This window comes from Stenella coeruleoalba, assembly GCF_951394435.1.
Source record: "Stenella coeruleoalba genome assembly, chromosome: X".
Classification (NCBI taxonomy): Eukaryota; Metazoa; Chordata; class Mammalia; order Artiodactyla; family Delphinidae; genus Stenella; species Stenella coeruleoalba.
In genome coordinates this window covers 36,102,432-36,120,473 of record NC_137152.1, presented here as the reverse complement: position 1 = coordinate 36,120,473, position 18,042 = coordinate 36,102,432, and the positions used below count along the sequence as shown (strand labels likewise).

The window sequence follows — 18,042 nt, the reverse complement described above, 5'->3', positions numbered from 1 at the left end:
CAGGAAAAGCACAAGGAAAATGAAGTAAAAAAGGGTATGGTTGTTATGAATATTTGAGTCCGTGCCTTCTCCACTGATAAGAGTTTCCAGAGGTTTAGTCATCATCTCTTCCTGGTACAGAGAGGGAGACACCCTTACAAATGGAGACCTCCCTTATAAATGTAAATGTCCCTTACAAAGAGTAACTTCTACTTGGTTTTCAGAGCTTTTCCTATGTCTGCACTTTCTTAAAAAATAATCAACCAAAAATAATCCTTATGCCAAAGAGGCAGATTTTAAGGTGACAAATTCTGCACACCTTCAGCTTCAACATATGATTTCAGGGGACAGACACAATTCAACTCATAACAACAGGAAATCTAGGAGAGAGAAGAACAAGTTAAATATCACCACAAAGAAATAATCAGACAAGTCCAGAATGTGAGACTTCCTATAAAGTCTCTTCAGAAAGATAATGTCATTTATAAAAAGAAGTAGGGGGACTATTCCAAAAAGACTAAAGAAACCAAATGTATGAATTGTGATTGGATCCTGGTTTAAAAAAGAAACTGCTATAAGACATTATGATGGAAATTGGGGTGATTTGACTATGGTCTGGGTATTCTAAGAGTTAAATGATATTATGGAATTACTGTTAATTTTCTTAGGGGTGCTCGTTCTGTGATAGCTATATATGAGAATGAACTTATATTAGGATATGCAGGCTAAAGTGTTTGGGGTGAAGTGTCATGATGTCTCCAATTTACTTTTATTTTTATACTGCAGTCTTTTAGGAATTTTATCATTTTATTTAATTTTTATTTTATATTGGAGTATAGTTGATTTACAATATTGTGTTAGCTTCAGGTGAACAGCAAAGTGATTCAGTTATACATATATCCATTCTTTTTCAGATTCTTTTCCCATATAGGTTATTACAGTAGAGTTCCCAGTGCTATACAGTAGGTCCTTGTTGATTATCTATTTTATATATAGTAGTGTGTGTATGTTAATGTCAAACTCCTAATTTATCCCTCTCCCACCCCTTTCCACTTTGGTAACCATAAGTTTGTTTTCTATGTCTGTGAGTCTGTTTCTGTTTTGTAAATAAGTTGATTTGTATCATTTTCTTAGACTCCACATATAAGTGATATCATATGATATTTGTCTTTGTCTGACTTTCTTCACTTAAAATGATACTCTCTAGGTCCATCCATGTTGCTGCAAATGGCATTATTTCATTCTTTTTTATGGATGAGTAGTATTCCATTGTGTGTGTGTGTGTGTGTATATATATATATATATATATATATATATATATATATATATATATATACACCACATCTTCTTTATCCATCCTCTCTTGATGGACATTTAGGTTGCTTCCATGTCTTGGCTATTATAAATAGTGCTGCTATGAATATTGGGGTGTATGTATCTTTTCGAATTAGTGTTTTTGTCTTTTCTGGGTATATACCCAGGAGTGGGATTGCTGGGTCACATGGTAGTTCTATTTTTAATTTTTTAAGGAACCTCCATACTGTTCTCCATAGTGGCTGTATCAATTTACATTCCCACCAACAGTGCAAGAGGGTTCCCTTTTCTCCACACCCTCTCCAGCATTTATTGTTTGTAGACTTTTTGATGATGGCCATTCTGTCTGGTGTGAGGTGATACCTCATTGTAGTTTTTGTGTGTGTGTGTGTGTGTGTGTGTGTGTGTGTGTGTGTGTGTGGTACTCAGGCCTCTCACTGTTGTGGCCTCTCCCTTTGCGGAGCACAGGCTCCAGAGCGCAGGCCCAGCGGCCATGGCTCACAGGCCCAGCCACTCCGCGGCATGTGGGATCTTCCCGGACCAGGGCATGAACCTGTGTCCCCTGCATCGGCAGGCGGACTCTCAACCACTGTGCCACCAGGGAAGCCCCCTCATTGTACTTTTGATTTGCATTTCTCTAATAATTAGTGATGTTGAGCATCTTTTCATGTGCTTGTTGGCCATCTGTATATCTTCTTTGGAGAAATGTCTGTTTAGGTCTTCTGCCCATTTTTGGATTGGGTTGTTTGGTTTTTTTTGATATTGAGCTGCATGAGCTGTTTGTATATTTTGGAGATTAATCCTTGTTGGTTGCTTCATTTGCAAATATTTTCTCCCATTCTGTGTGTTGTCTTTTTGTTTTTTATTTATTTTAAAAAATTTTTATTGGAGTATAGTTGCTTTACAATGTTGTGTTAGTTTCTACTGTACAGCAAAGTGAATCAGCTATATGTATACATATATCCCCTCTTTTTTGGATTTCCTTCCCATTTAGATCACCACAGAGCACTGAGTAGAGTTCCCTGTGCTCTATAGTAGGTTCTCATTAGTTATCTATTTTATACATAGTATCAGTAGTGTATATATGTCAATCCCAATCTCCCAATTCATCCCACACCCCCCTTTCCCCCTTGACACCCATATGTTTATTCTCTACGTCAGTGTCTCTATTTCTGCTTTGTAAATAAGATCGTCTATACCATTTTTTTCAGATTCCACATATATGCATTAATACATGATATTTGTTTTTCTCTTTCTGACTTACTTCACTCTGTATGACAGTCTCTAGGTCCATCCACGTCTCTACAAATGACCCAATTTCGTTCCTTTTTGTGGCTAATATTCCATTGTATATATGTACCACATCTTCTTTATCCATTCTTCTGTCGATGGACATTTAGGTTGCTTCCATGACCCGGCTCTTGTAAGTAGTGCTGCAATGAATATTGGGGTGCACGTGTCTTTTTGAATTATGGTTTTCTCAGTGTATATGCCCAGTAGTGGTATTGCTGGGTCATATGGTAGTTTTATTTTTAGTTTTTTAAGGAACCTCCATACTGTTCTCCACAGTGGCTGTATCAATTTACATTCCCACCAACAGTGCAGGAGGGCTCCCTTTTCTCCACACCCTCTCCAGCATTTATTGTTTGTAGATTTTCTAATGATGCCTATTCTAATCGGTGTGAGGTTATACCTTATTGTAGTTTTGACTTGCATTTCTTTAATAACTAGTGATGTTGAGCATCTTTTCATGTTCCTCTTGGCCATCTGTATGTCTTCTTTGGAGAAATGTCTATTTAGGTCTCCTGCCCATTTTTTGATTAGGTTGTTTGTTTTTTTGATATTGAGCTGCATGAGCTGTTTGTGTATTTTGGAGATTAATCCTTTGTCAGTTTTTCGTTTGCAAATATTTTCTCCCATTCTGAGGGTTGTCTTTTTATCTCATTTATGGTTTCCTTTGCTTGCAAAAGCTTTTGAGTTTAATTAGGTCCCATTTGTTTATTTTTGTTTTTATTTCCATTACTCTAGGAGGTGGATCCCAAAAGATCTTGCTGTGATTTATGTCAAAGAGTGTTCTGCCTATGTTTTTCTCTTAAGAGTTTTATAGTATTCGGTCTTACATTTAGGTCTCCAATTTACTTTTAAATAGACCAGCAAAAAAATGTATATACATACATAAAGCAAATATGTATGTACAGTGTGTATATAGATAAAGCAAATATACCAAAAGGTCAGCATTTGTTGAATTTAAATGGTGGGTATATGGGGTGTTCACAGTACTATTTGTTCAACTTTCCTGTATGTTAGACATTTTTCATAATAAAATGTTGACAGCAAATAAAGAAAAAAGTTTTTTTTTTTTTTAAAAGAGAAGATTCTGCCCACCAACTCTCAAGTGAAAATGGAAAAATTCAACAGGCTTAAAGTACAGAAGGCGAAAATCCAGTTAGTGAAAAGGAGAAATTCGCCGTCAAGGTTGTTAAACAGTTGGGCTGCTTTCCAATTGATTCCTTTCCTCAAAGTCTTCATTACTGGGAGTTGGAAGCTAGAGTACAAGGCTCTCAATCAAGATGATTTGAGGGCCCCCCAAAGACCTGTTGACCTCTAAATATCTCCCCTGCTGGCTTCCCATGTGGCCTGAAATCCCTGTAACCTGGGTCAGTTCTTAGGAATAAAGTATTTTCTCACTATTCTGGGGCCTCCTTTTAAAATGCAAAGCTAGGAGGATGCTGGGGCCCATTAAGTGGGAACAATTGTCTTCGGAGCCAGTGCCCGCCCAGAGGCCCTCCATTCTAATAGCTCCTTTCCCAACCTCTTACCACCGCTGTGACTGGACAATACGTGCTCTAGGAAACTGAAATTGGACAATGTGTGCTCTAAGCAACTTCTTAGGTGAGGATACCATTTCAAGAAAGCTTACTTTTCGTGAATAAAATGGGGTGCATAAGGTCATTGCTGTTTTTACTTTGTCAACTGGGTGGCCTCTGAAAGCTTCTTAAAACACTTCAAAGGAAGCCTTCTCAACTCTTCCAGCCCTCCACCCCTTCCCTTTGTAACTGAATTCTTACTGACCCCGAAGCTTTTCACTGAATGAAGAGTTTCCAAGGGGTCTAAAAAATACCTGAGACAATTAGAGAAATGAAAACCAGGGGGTCAAGATGAATTGACCCTTGGCGGAGGATTTACATAAATAGGTCCTAACCTCTGGCTGTGAATAAAAGATAAATGCCCCATTAGGGTCAGAACCACAGTTCAAGGGCGTTTGCAGGGCCAAGCCTGGCTTCTCTGCTATGTCAGGAATTTCAGGAATGCCACTGATCATTGTGTGTTGGCAGAGCGCAGGGGGTTGCAGGCCGGATAACAGAAACCCAGCCCTGCCCACTGGGTGAAGCTGCAGCTCTCCCACACAGCGATCTGCAAATCGAGAGCGTGAGAAACCTGCAAGTGGAGAGAGGAGCCAGAAGTAATGCCTTCGAAAATGGAACGGATGCCTTCTCCTGAAAGGTGACTAAATTCATGTTTTGGATGGTGGTATTAACCTGTAAGATTAGAGGGGAGAAAGGGCATGTCCCCTGAGAAGAGCCAGTTCGCTCCCCTTACCTGTAGATCAGATGACCCTGTGCTAGCCTCCTGCAGCCTGAAGGGCTCCACCACGTTTCCTTCTGCTGCTACCCAATAAAGAAGTCTTACAAGGGTGTTACAAGACAATTTTTAGAAAAAAGGTAAAATCCTGATCCTTATACAGACATAAAAATGAACATGTGTTAAAGATTTTATTTTACTCGTAATAACTGAGGGAACTAGGCACGTGTTATAACTGATTTAAAAAAGAAGCAGCCCAGATTTATAGGGAGTAAAGAATGTTGAAATGAATTACAAATGGAGGCAAACGTTCCCCGCCCCCAGCCCCCCACAATGAAGGAGGTAAGTTGAACCAGGCAGGACAGAATTCACATGTCTATCCCTTCTCTACAACTTACAGAGTTATAGAATAGCTCCTGTAGGAAACAAGTGCTTTAGGCAATAAAGAGTTTTCCCCTGAAGTATGAATTTTCTCTACAAGGGCAAGAAATTTTGCTTTCTACATATTGCCTTAAGAGAAGTGTCCCCTCTATCTGCTTACCTCTAACCCCTGCCCTGTCTCCGCACTCCCCCCTCCACCCCCCAGAAAACCGTATGTGTACTTTTTAACCAAAGACTGAGGTGGGCTTGAGAACCTTTGGCCAAAGTTGATTTCCCTCTTCCACAATTTTCTACCTTATTTTATTTCTTTGTCACATAAAGATGCATAGAATCCTGGTTGGGTTGTTCCTTGGCAAGATGAGAAGGATGACGAAGATGCTGCTTTGCCCATGTCATCTTGCTCTCTGTCACACCTCTTGCACTAAAGAGAAATCACAAGGAGAATGGGAACTTGGGATGGAGAACCCACTTGCTCTGCAGCTGTTTTGGCCAGCAGATGCCTTAATCCTGATGGCCATTTTGGGCTTATTTTGCTGAGAGTCTCCAAAGTGACCCATTGCATCATGGAGACAAAGAGCAGGGATATCTTGGATTCTACTGCTTAGAAAGTATGTCTTTTTTTCCCCTGTTGCATCAAAGAGATCTGTCAAGCTTTCTAAAAGTACTAACTCTGACCTGATATCTAAAGTAACAGATGGAAATATGGGCTCTTTAGATGGAGCTCTTTCCCCAAACCTGTATCTAAGTGAAGAGGTAGAGATTCAAAACAAAACCATGTTGGAGAATTACTTCTCATTCCTGGATTTAATGTCTTATTTTTATATTGTTGCATAAGAAATTGACTCTAAAAAGCATCTGTTTTCGAATTGGGGAAATATTGTTCTAGGCTCATTTATTTAAAGACAAACAACCAAAAACACCAAACCCACTAGCCCAGGCTTTGATTGACCACCTCCTCCCCCATTTTCCTCTGGAGCAGTGATTTTCGGGCCACTGCATGAATTTCAATCTATTATCTAACGAAGAACGCCGAGGCTGGTGATACTGAGAAAGCATGAGAGAAAAAAAGATATCACAGTGACAACACACTTCTGCAGAGTTACATCCGAAAGCAAATAAGTGACCTACTTACTGTTCTGTAAAGCACAGGGCAGATTCTCACGTGGAAAAATGCCCTCAGAAGTACATGGTATGGGTAAAAGAATTTATGCAGGGCTGTCTTCACATAGGCATGCAGGTATGTGAGTGTGGGTTAGCAGACATTCCTTTCTGACTCATTACCCATTTTGCCCCTGCATTCCCCATTCCTTAGTGCTTGAGGCACTTTTTTTTTCCAGATTTCCCTAGGCTGGGACAGAGATTGATGGTATCTTGGAGCTCTCTAAAGAGAAACTGTGCCCCTTTGCACTTTCCTTTTGTGGCTAATCATTAAGACTTGCTCCCAAGCTCTGTCATATGAGCATGGCACAGCTGCCTCTGAGCTGAGAGCTCTTACCTGTCACAGGCTCTGGTACATGTAGACTCTCCTGACAGTCTGTCAGTCGATACATATTTTTTAAAAATATTTAATTTATTTATTTGGCTGCGTCAGTTCTTAGTTGTGGCACGCGGTATTTTCGTTGCCACATGTGGGATCTTCATTGTGGCATGTGGGATCTTTAGTTGTGGCATGCGAACTCTTAGTTGCAGCATGTGGGATCTAGTTCCCTGACCAGGGATTGAACCTAGGCTCTCTGCATTGAGAGCGTGAAGTCTTAGCCACTGGACCACCATGAAAGTCCCAGTCAACACATATTTATCAACTAGACAGACAGTGAGACAGACAGTAATTTAGGGGAGAAAAACTTTTACTCTCTCCTCTTCTGTTCTATAGCTGGGACCTGCGAATTAAAGTGACAAACAATAGATTCACAGGAGAAATTGATGTTAATATGTTTTTCATTCATGGGGGCTTCACAGAAAAGAAGTGAAATCCCCCAAAATTTATCAAGCTTGAGTGCTTATATACCATTTTAACAAAGGGTGATAAACTGTGACTAGGTAAAGGAAAGGGGGTTTGGGCTTTCAGGGGCAATAAAATGTAGGAAGGTGACTAGGAAATATGTGGGGGAAATTAATGGTGGACAAAGGCTATTTAACAGGTTTGCTTATGCAGACTCATCTTGGTACCTTCTCTGTCTCAGTGACGTGTTTTTGTCCTCTTCCTGGTATGGGAAAGGGGGACATGTTCACAAGGGAAACTTGTGAGAGAACTCTTCTTGTGATTGCTTTTTCTCAATTGTCTTCAGTTCAAAATAATCCTTATGCCAAAGTGGCATAATTTGGGGTGTCATATTCTGATCCCCTTCAGTGAGAGGCATCAGAATGTTTTACAGGGCTTTAAAATATAATACTTGTATCACTGGAATAAGGAAGTGAACTTCCTAGCATAGCCTAGAGATCCGGAGGCCGTGGTAGATGAGGCCAACTTCCCCCATTTGAGTAGAGGACTCAGAAGCCTGGGGAAGCCAAAAGCAGGGATGGGAGTCAAGGAGGAGGAGTTCCAGGAAGGGCCTGAGAAAGAGGGTCTTTGATCAAGCATTACCTGTAGGCCACAGCTGCCCCTATTGCCCCAAAGCTACATCCTGAGGCGGGATGAAGAAAAAGTCAAAGTTTAGCATCTTATATTCTGAAAAGAGACTGAGGGAGAGAAGAAGATGGAGAAAGGAGTAATGAGATGTGAACCCACTTTTGTGCCTCAAATTCCTGGGAGTTTCTCATTGGTTCCTGTGTTCTGTTGCTGTCTACCGTCTGCAAAGGAAGGATGAAATCGATTGCCTTGCAGGCATAGATATAATCACCAATGAAGGGGATGCTACCCTAGAACATGCTACCCTAAAATATGCCATTTTGGCATAAAGATGATTTGAGTTGAAGGCAATTGAGAAGCAGCAGACAAAGGAAGAACTCCCCCTTTCTGCCTAAAAGCAGGGCATAAATTTCCCATGGTAAAAGTGACATAAACTTCCATTTGTAAAGGTGTCCCCCTCTTCTATACAAGGAAGAGGACAAGACTCTTATCAGAGAGCAACTTGAGTCTGTATAACAGATTCTACTGAACAACCCTATCTACCATACATTTCCTAGTCACCTTCCCACAGTTTACTGCCCCTAAGAACCCAAACCCCTTTTCCTTGTCTAATCATTTCTCCACAATTTATTGCCCTTTGTTAAAAGATCTAACTGCCTTTGGGTTTCACTTTGTTTCTGTGAAGCCCCTGTGCACATAAAAATATTAGCATCGATAAAGAAACATATGCCTTTTCTCCCGTTAATCTGTCTTTTGTCAGTTTAATTCACAGGCCCCAAGAACAGAGTCTAAGAGGGTAGAGAAAATTTTTCCTCAGCTATACCACCATTAGTATTCCTTTGTTTGACTTTGTTTGATTGCTCAGGAAACGAGTTATTGGATTTCTTTCCCCCTGTTTCTATTAAACATATGGTTTACCATTGTGCTGGCTGAGTAGCAATTAGAGATCTCCATAGAGGCTCCTCTAACATGTTGCTTATTCTGGAAGACAGCTATTAAGACCCTCATGACCATGTGTTTAAAGTGTGCTGCCCTGAGGGATGCTGCTTTGTACCTTGGCAGTGTTGCCTTACTGAGTCCCAGCAGTCCAGGAAAATTCCTTGGATTCAGACTTTCCCATTATTCTGGAAAATTCATTTTTTCCTTTCTCCCACATGGGCCTGCTTAGACAGAGTGACTATAGACCACTGACTATAAAGTCATGGTCAATTAAAGAAAATGACTTCTCCATTTCATGCCTTCAGGGTTAATAACAGAGGCCCAGGGACTCCTGAGGTGTCCGAGGGAGGCAGTAGGCTAGTCTCCCAGTGAAACCAAGTAGAGAAAAGCAAAGAGAGGAATCATCATGGGGGCTGTTGTTTGAATTTTATGTTTGCAATTTAATTCTATAAATCAAATAAGGGAAATTCACACTGGTTCTGTATAGCACGTGATAAACCACAGCATTGCTACCAACAACTTTTTTCTCTCTTTATGATCAGTGGCCTCATCAAAAGTGCATATTTTGAGTTTTGCAATACCTGACACATAAGTTGTAAAGAAGAGGAGTTTTTCACAGGTTAAAGAGATATAAGGAAAGCAGCAAGATCTTATATCTGGAACATTTCTGAGGGGTATATGTTTATTAGAGTATCCAGTTATTCTATGACTAACTTCATTTTCTATGGTTTTTCTTAAGAAAACATTTGTGGAAGTATTCAGTTATGATCACAAACTACTTCTTGTGAATTATCTGTGATGACTACATTGATTTCCCCTGAAGATTTATACAGCCAGGATGTTTGAAAGCTTGGACATCATCTCCTCTGACATAAACAATTTTCTGTGAAACCTTTCCATGTTAACTTGTAGTACCTGATTCTCAAGCCTGATATACAATTAATGTATTCTCTTCTCCCACAAAATGTGTTTGTCGCTGTTTTGCTGTTATCCTCAAAGTATACACTTTCTTCTCCTAACCGTGGGCCCCAAATCCCACACAATGAGGGCGAACCACAGAGTAGCAGAGAGAAAAGAACATTGCTTTTCTTACATGAAGACTTTTCATCCAATTCCACCTCTCTGTTCTGTGGATACTATTTGGTGTTGGGGAAATAGTAGCATTCACAATTTGGTCTTCTAGATTTAATTTATACTACTTCAATTGGTGCCTTAAAAAAAAAGCACCTCAAAAAAGCAAAATGGGGTGCCCTAAATGCTGGGTTTTCTCCGCCTTTGGTCCAAGGGGTACCCAAGGCTCAGTGTATATTCATCATCACCAAAATATTGCCTTGTAGATATTTTTGAGAGCCAGAGATGAGTTTATAATGTTTTACAGGCCTGGTTTGGAGCTCTACGTCCTTTTCCTTTTTGGTAGTCAACTTGTTATATCTGTGATGAAAACAGTCACTGTGTGTGCCTAAGTACATTCAGAACCAGAAACCAACAAAAAAATCAAGATTCCAATAACTCAGGAGAACCTACCAGATTCTGACCATCTGACAGTCTCATCTCGACACCTACCAGTCTTCACTGATCAGAAAGGTGATCAGAGCCCTGAGCTCTTGATTTTATCACAAAGCGTTTTTTCTTTGTGGGTACCTTGGATCTGGAGATAGAGCATCGGGCGATCAGATAAAGCCATGTGGAGGGCTGAAAGTTTGCTGGAATGATGCTTGGGGCACAGTTTATGCTGTTGGAGCATTTCCTGTGTGCACTTTGAAACCTCTGAACTCAGTTCTTCAAAGTGAGAGCTACCTTATTCTGTCTTTCCGCTGAACAATGCATCTGCCACTTATCATCTTGGTTTTTTTTTTTTTTTGGCCACCTCCACCCTAATTGACTTAGCTAACATTGATTTATCAAAGCAAAAGCATGGCCCTGACTGAGTCATAAGTTACACTTTTACCTGACATTATCTGGACCTTTGGAAATGAAACATGCAAATAATGGACGTTTTGTGAACGGGTCTACACACACGCACATATATGTGTCTTTCTGTTTGCTTCATTCATCATGTTCTCTATACTCCCACTGTTTTTCTCCATACTCCCACTGTTCTTCTCCCCCCTCCCACCCCTTCTCACCCATAGTAGTTTAGGAGAGAGTTATGTTTTCTCATGAGCCAAAAGGTCATTTTTCAAGTTGAGCCCTGTTAACCTCAGTGACAAATGCTTGTTTTTCAGAAGTTTCCTCTTTGCAAAACTCTGTTTTTAGGACAGAAGATTTATTTCGCTTTAGAGAGCCAGTGTGGTAAGAGGAAACTGAAGCTGGTCTCTGGGTGTGTGTTTGTGCTAATTTGCTGTACAGTCAAATGTGGATATAGGTCAATAAAAGCTGTTCTTTGATCTATTGCTGCAAAAGATTCATTGTAAATACATTACTGGATACGAGGGTTATGGCTGTGTAACTGCCCCTTGCAAACAGTGCCGTGCCCTGTGCCATCCTTTAGCACGTACAAGAAGTGAGACATCTGGCTTCAACCTGCCTGGGTTTTTTTTTTTTTTTTTTGAGGTAAAAAACATAACAAAATTTACCATCTTAACCATCTTTTTTTTAATATTTAACAAATTTAATTTTTTTAACATTATTTTGGTTCCAAAAATACCTGGCATGGTGGTTAAATATAACAACTGTTGCATCTTAACCATTTTTAAGTGTACCTTACAGCGGTGTGAAGTACAGCCTCCCTGGGTTTTACTTTGCTGATTTATTTATTTTTAATGGGTAGCCACGATATCATTTCATTTCTGGGTATCCCCATAAAAGGATAGCATTTGGGCAGAGAAATAACCTTAAAATAACAATAACAGCAACAAACACTTAGCAACAAGAAGTGAATAAAACGAAACAAGGCCAATATTCCTACAGCTAACTCTTTTGAGTTAATACCTGTTATTATTATGTGTCTAGCACTGGCCAAGGCATTGTAAAGAATGCAATGAGATATGATCAGTGACCTCAAGAGGTTTACCCTCCTCTTATGGGATGCAGGTATCAGAGTAAATCACGTTCATTAAAATAGGAATCAAGGCTTCAGCCATATCTCCCTTACTCAGTGATTGTATATGGAGACACATTTCCTTTTACCCATAAATGCATAGTCTGTGTAATTAAGTAGCGAAGCAGAGCAGCCAGTTGAAAAGGTCATTGTTTGAAGTCATAGGCCCTATCTAGGTGTGACAAGCAACCCATGGTGGCAGGGGATTTGGAACCAACCTCTGCTGAGGGCTGGTTGGGCCAGCGTGGCCCATAGGAATCTCAGTGGGAGAACAGGGAAAAGGCTTTGTGAGATTGATGCGATCTTGACTGTGAATTTCAGGTTTCCATGGTCAGCCTCTAAGCCTTTCTCCTCTTACCTGCCTTGTGAGACTGGAGGGCAAACTGGGCTCGAAAACCAAAAGATACAACCGCTTCCCCCCAGATTGCTTGATTGTCAAGACAAATAAACATTCCCCTCCTTCCCTTCCTTCCTTCCTCCCTCCCCCCTTCCCATATTTGGAGATATGTCTGGGTGTGGGATGAGCCGTTGGGAAGAGGTGGATCATGAAATCCCTAACACAAAGCTGGTGTGTGTTCCATGGATAAAGACCCCACCTCTCAGATCTCATTTAGACGACATCCCTGCAATGTTTACACTGCTTGCTGTCATAGTCAGCCTTCAAATACAGGCCATCACTTAAGCCAAGTTGATCCTCTAACAAGTGATAATTCATACGAAAGCATTTGTAATGCCTAATATGCCAAGAAAATATGAATGGTATGGTTTCAGTTTTTATATTATTAAAATCAACCTTTAAATGTCATTTCTCTGCTGTTTTCCTGTAAAAAAAGCAGCATCACCCACCCTGGGTCCTGGGGGGAAAGATGGAGGAAAGGAATTGACTTTCTCTGGTTCACACTGGAAATCAAACTGGGCCCACCTCTCCTGCAGTCTGAGTCAGTGACTCTCATTTGCTTTTATTTTTTCTTGTTTGCTTTGACCTATTCTGCAGTCAGCACATACAGGTGTACAACGCCCCCACAAGCAAACGCACTCGATAAAGCGTATTGTGCTACATCATTGCTATAGTGATAACCTTGAATCTGCTCTAATCTGTGAAAGAGCACATCATTCAGAACATCCCATACTTTATTATTAACAGATTACTTATGACTCACCTCATAAATGACCCCAACAACACCCATGATTGTGACTCAATGTTCCCAGCGTCAGTCTGATGCTCTGGCAACAGAATTGTTCTGTTTCCCCTTGCATTGACTCCAGTTCTGGGAGGCTTCCAGATCCTTTCAGTTCAATGATTTCTATTCAATTCCGCAGACATTGAGCACCTACTGTGCTCAAGTACTCAGCCTGTTCAGGGGACACAGACATAAAGCAGCCCTGGTTTCCACCTTCCTGATGCACACAGTCTAGTGACGAGTTTTTTCCGTGATGCTGTCCCCAACTTTCTCTCTTCTTCTTCCATTGGTGCTTTCTGGCCCCAGCTTTCTCCTATATGTCCACAACTGAGGTCCCAGGAAGGCTTGTAAGGGACCTTTCAGGGGTGTCTGAGACTCCTCTTTGCTCTCATAGACCTCTGGATTTCTGTTAACCATTCCATTCCAAAGTACACTGTATTGCATCTTAGCCAATGTGCCAGGTGCTATGTACTTAGCCCTGTCTAATCCTCACAACCCTGTGAAGTAGGTTCAGATGAGGAAACTAAAGCTAAAAAAGCCAAGTAGCCTGTCCAAAGTCACATAAGCAGTAGCAGAAGAGCCCCGGCCTGAACTAGGCAGTCTGATTCAAAAATCTTTGTACTATTCTAAGAGTGAAGCAAAACTTGATACCCACGACTTATAACCATCAACAAGTGTGTGGCATTTAAGCAAATATTCTGACCATGATTATTTGAAGACCCTATACTTAAAAATTTTTTTATTGAAATATAATTGATTTACAATGTTGTGTTAGTTTCAGGTGTACAGCAAAGTGATTCAGTTGTACATATGTATATATCTATTCTTTTACAGATTCTTTTCCCTTATAGATTGTTACTAGATACCAAGTATAGTTCCCTGTGCTACACAGTAGGTCCTTTTTGGTTATCTACTTTATAGACAGTAGTGTGTGTATGTTAATCCCAAACTCCAATTTATCCTTCCCCCTCCTTTCCTCTTTGGTAACCATAAGTTTGTTTTCTATGTCTGTGAGTCTATTTCTGTTTTGTAAATAAGTTCATTTGTATCATGTTTTTAGATTCCACCTATAAGCGATATCATATGATATTTGTCTTTCTCTGTCTGACTTGAAGACCCTATACTTTCTTCCATTTCCAGATATCCCTGATTCACGATATTGGGTCTTAAGAATATTTTATGACTGCTTATGTCCACTAAAATCTTAATACACTTATGGCAGGGATTAAAAAAATACAAATAACTTTTAAAAGACCCACTGCTTACCACCACCACCCCACCATTCCATGAGGTGAACCAGGATTCTAGCCTAATTGGCAAGCAAGCACATTTCCTATGAGGTCCATCAACCTGTTGATGACATAGGGCCCCTGCCAGAGCCTACACAGTGGATTCAAGCATGGGGCAGAGCCTTGGACTCTGAGCAAATGTTTCTGTGGAGAAACAGCCTTCACTGCATATGTAAAAAGGCTTGGATTTGCTTTGTTTTGTTTCTGTTATGAGAAATGGCCAGAGGGTGGCCTGATGTGCCAGGTAAGGTAGAATCAATGAGAAGCAATTTACCAAATGGAGATACCAATATTATCTGTGTGGTTAATCTGTAGCACCTACCACCTTGTGACCCTCCATGAAGCTTTAAATCCTGTAAATTCAAACAGATTTTTCAATCCACTTTGCATTTAAAATCGCCCAGATCTGGGAGAAATTTGTTGTTACCATGGTAGCCAGCCTACATAACAGAAAGTTTTCCAATGTACTATTTTCTTTGCATGGGCTTCAGTTAATAACTCGTGGAGAGCTTCTACAGACCCTTAATATGCTGAGATCCACAGTCTAAGAGCTGGGCACGTTTCTCCCCCACTTATGAAAGGCTAAAGCCAAGGACTGGACTGGCTATGCAGGGAACCTGGAAGGTCCCTTGACCTCTGGTGTGAGTGCTGTTAGGCGGCAACCAGAGCTGGCAAAAAACCCCAAAGGAATACAAACCTGCCATGTGTTCAAGAATACTCCTGCACACTCAAAAAGATAGGCCCAGTGTGGGAAGCAGCAGTGCTTGTCTTCCTGTTAAAAAGCCCACTGATGAAGCCGGATGCCTTGCCCCGGGTCAGTGAAGATTATATTGTTTTATCCTACTCTGCACAGAGAAAACAGATTAAGAAATGGAATTAGGCACTCCTCCTACACTTTCCCCCAGGATCCTCTCTGTTCTGATTGCCTATTGACCTGCTTTCCAAACTGGACTGCTAATTTCAAAGGGGCCAGGGCTATGCTTGTCTTGTCCATCCCATAGCAAGAACTTAATCAATATTTGCTGAAATGGCTGAATGAATGAGGCTTTGAAAATGCTCATTCGATGAAAAATTGATAATAGACCACCATTTCTATGGAATTCAGTGATCTGATTAGAGCCGGCATGGAGAGAAAGGGAAGCTGTTGAAAGAAACTGAGGCTCCGGGATGCGAAAGCATCCTCCCACTTGTGACAACATGGGTGGACCTTGAATGCATTAAGCTAAGGAGGATGTCACACAGAGAAAGACAAGTACTGTATGATCTCACTTGTATGTGGAATCTATACAAGTGAAACCTATAAAAAACAGTAAAATGGTGGTTACCAGGGAATGGGGGGCAGGGGTATAAGAGTGATGGTGTTCAAGGGTACAGACTTGTAAAGAATAGTAAATGCACCATAGAGATCTAATGCACAGTATAATTAATATAGAAAATAATACTGTGCTGTAATTATATAATGTGATAAATAGAGATACATGGGCAAACATATTACAATATATAAATGTACACCTTCAATTCGTACTATGTTACATGCAAAATTTATTCAATAAAAGTTTGAGGTATCACATACCATTAAAAAAACAAAGAAATTGAGGCTCCAGGGGCATGCCATTTTACTCAAAGATAGAAGAGCTGTGGTGAGCGCTAGGAGAGGAACATCTTGGCTGATCAGAGGCAAATCAGTGGGATTTAGCTGCCCAGGTGATCTTTGTGCTTTGGGGGAGCAGAGAAGCACAGTGGAAAGGAGGGTGGGGATACAATCTAGACTGAAGTGAAATCCTAGAGAATCAGAAACTCCCTCAGGGAGTTAAGAGAGCTGACTTGCAAGTGGAGCAGGGAGCATGAGAGAGGAAATGGGCTGGGACAAGGAGAATGGTAGATGCCCTGAGCAGCATCCAGCTAGTTCCACGAGCAGCCAGGTGTTCCTTATGCCCAAGGCAACCCTGAGACAATTTCACAGTCAAGAGATTTTGCATCAAGGAGCTGACTCTTTAGTGGTGAGGGTCCTGGTGGGACTGCCTGCATGGCAAGCATGCAGACCCAGGATAGGCAAACTGGGGTCTTTGGGCTAAATCCAGTCTGCCACCTGTTTCCGTAAATAAAGTTTTTTTTCTTTTCTTCTTTAAATTTTTTATTGCAGTATAGTTGATTTACAATGTTGTGTTAGTTTCTGGTGTACAGCAAAGTGATTCAGTTATGTATATGTACACACACATATATATATTCTTTTCCATTATGGTTTATTACAGGATATTTAATATAGTTCCCTGTGCTATACAGTAGGACCTATTGTTTATTTATTTTATATATAGTAGTATGTATCTGCTAATCCCAAACTCCTAATTTATCCCTCCCCCAACCCCTTTCCCCTTTGGTAACCATAAGTTTGTTTTCTATGTTTGTGAGTCTGTTTCTGTTTTGTAAATAAGTTCATTTGCATCATATTTTAGATTACACATATAAGTTATATCATATGATAATTGTCTTTCTCTTTCTGACTGACTTCACTTAGTATGATAAACTCTAGTCCACCGTGTTGCTGCAAATGGCATTATTTCATTCTTTTTTATGGCTGAGTAATATTCCATTGTACATATATATACAATGGAATATATATATGTATATATATATATATATATATACCACATCTTCTTTATCCATTCATCTGTTGACAGATACTTAGGTTGCTTCCGTGTCTTGGCTGTTGTAAATAGTGCTGCTGTGAACATTGGGGTGCATGTATCTCTTTGAATTAGAGTTCTCATCTTTTCCGGATACAGTAAGTCCCCTACATACGAACCTTAAAGTTGCAAACTTTCAGAGATGCAAATGGCTGTTCGCACGTCCAGTCACGTAAGTTAGTTCATGTGTCTGGTGTACACTGTCAGCGTGCGTGCATCCTCTACAAGTGGTTGTGCTTTTGTGTACTTTACTGTACAGTACTGTATAGAGTACAGTAGTACAGTATCTTTATTTCAAGCCCAGGATGTCTGAAAGCAAGTGTAAAGGCAGTGGTGATGTAGCTGGTACAGTACTACCCAGACATCACTGGATCCTTTTTTCAAGAGGCTAGATAGAACTGAATCCAGCAAGGAACCAGAACCTGTGCCATCAGCGTCAGGCGTGAGTGAAATTGCAGCTTGCTTTCCGTCTCCTATTGCTGACGATCCTTCAGCTCTACCATCTCCCACCTCCTCTCCCTCCTCCAGTCAGTAACTCTTCTTCCCTGTTCACTCGATGCCAGCCCCTGGATGTCAGCTGTTGTACTGTATTATGGTACTTTTCAAGGTACTGTACTATAAGATTAAAAATGTTTTCTTTATTTTTTGTATCTTTTTTTAATGTATTATTTGTGTGAAAAGTATTACAGTAAAGTACTATATAGCTGATTGTGTTAGTTGGGTACCTAGGCTAACTCTGTTGCTTATGAACAAATTGGACTTGCAAACTTGCTCTCCAAATGGAACTCGTTTGTATGTAGGGGACTTACTGTATGTGCCCAGGAGTGGGATTGCTGGATCATATGGCAACTCTATTTTTAGTTTTTTAAGGAGCCTCCATACTGTTTTCCATAGTGGCTGCACCAATTGTAAATAAAGTTTTTTGGCTCATAGCCACTCCCATTTCTTCACATATTATGGCTGCTTTCCTGCTACAATGGCAGAGTAGTTGTAACAGAGACCATATGGCCCACAAAGCCTAGACTCTTTACTATTTGGCCCTTTATAGAAAAAGTTTGCAGACCTTGGTGTAGACAGTCAGTTC

The 18,042-nt window shown here is 40.5% G+C and overlaps 1 long non-coding RNA gene across 2 annotated transcripts in view; it reads left to right on the top strand.

Annotated features, from left to right (window-relative positions):
• Nucleotides 1-18,042, top strand: part of LOC307180930 — a 124,548-nt gene that overhangs the window by 80,624 nt on the left and 25,882 nt on the right. Inside the window, exon 4 of one of the 2 annotated variants that reach the window (XR_013825804.1) lies at nt 4,629-4,797. The exons of the other annotated variant lie outside the window; for it this stretch is intronic. This is a non-coding gene — a long non-coding RNA (uncharacterized lncRNA). The remainder of the gene's footprint in view (nt 1-4,628; nt 4,798-18,042) is intronic. 2 annotated transcript variants of the gene reach the window in all.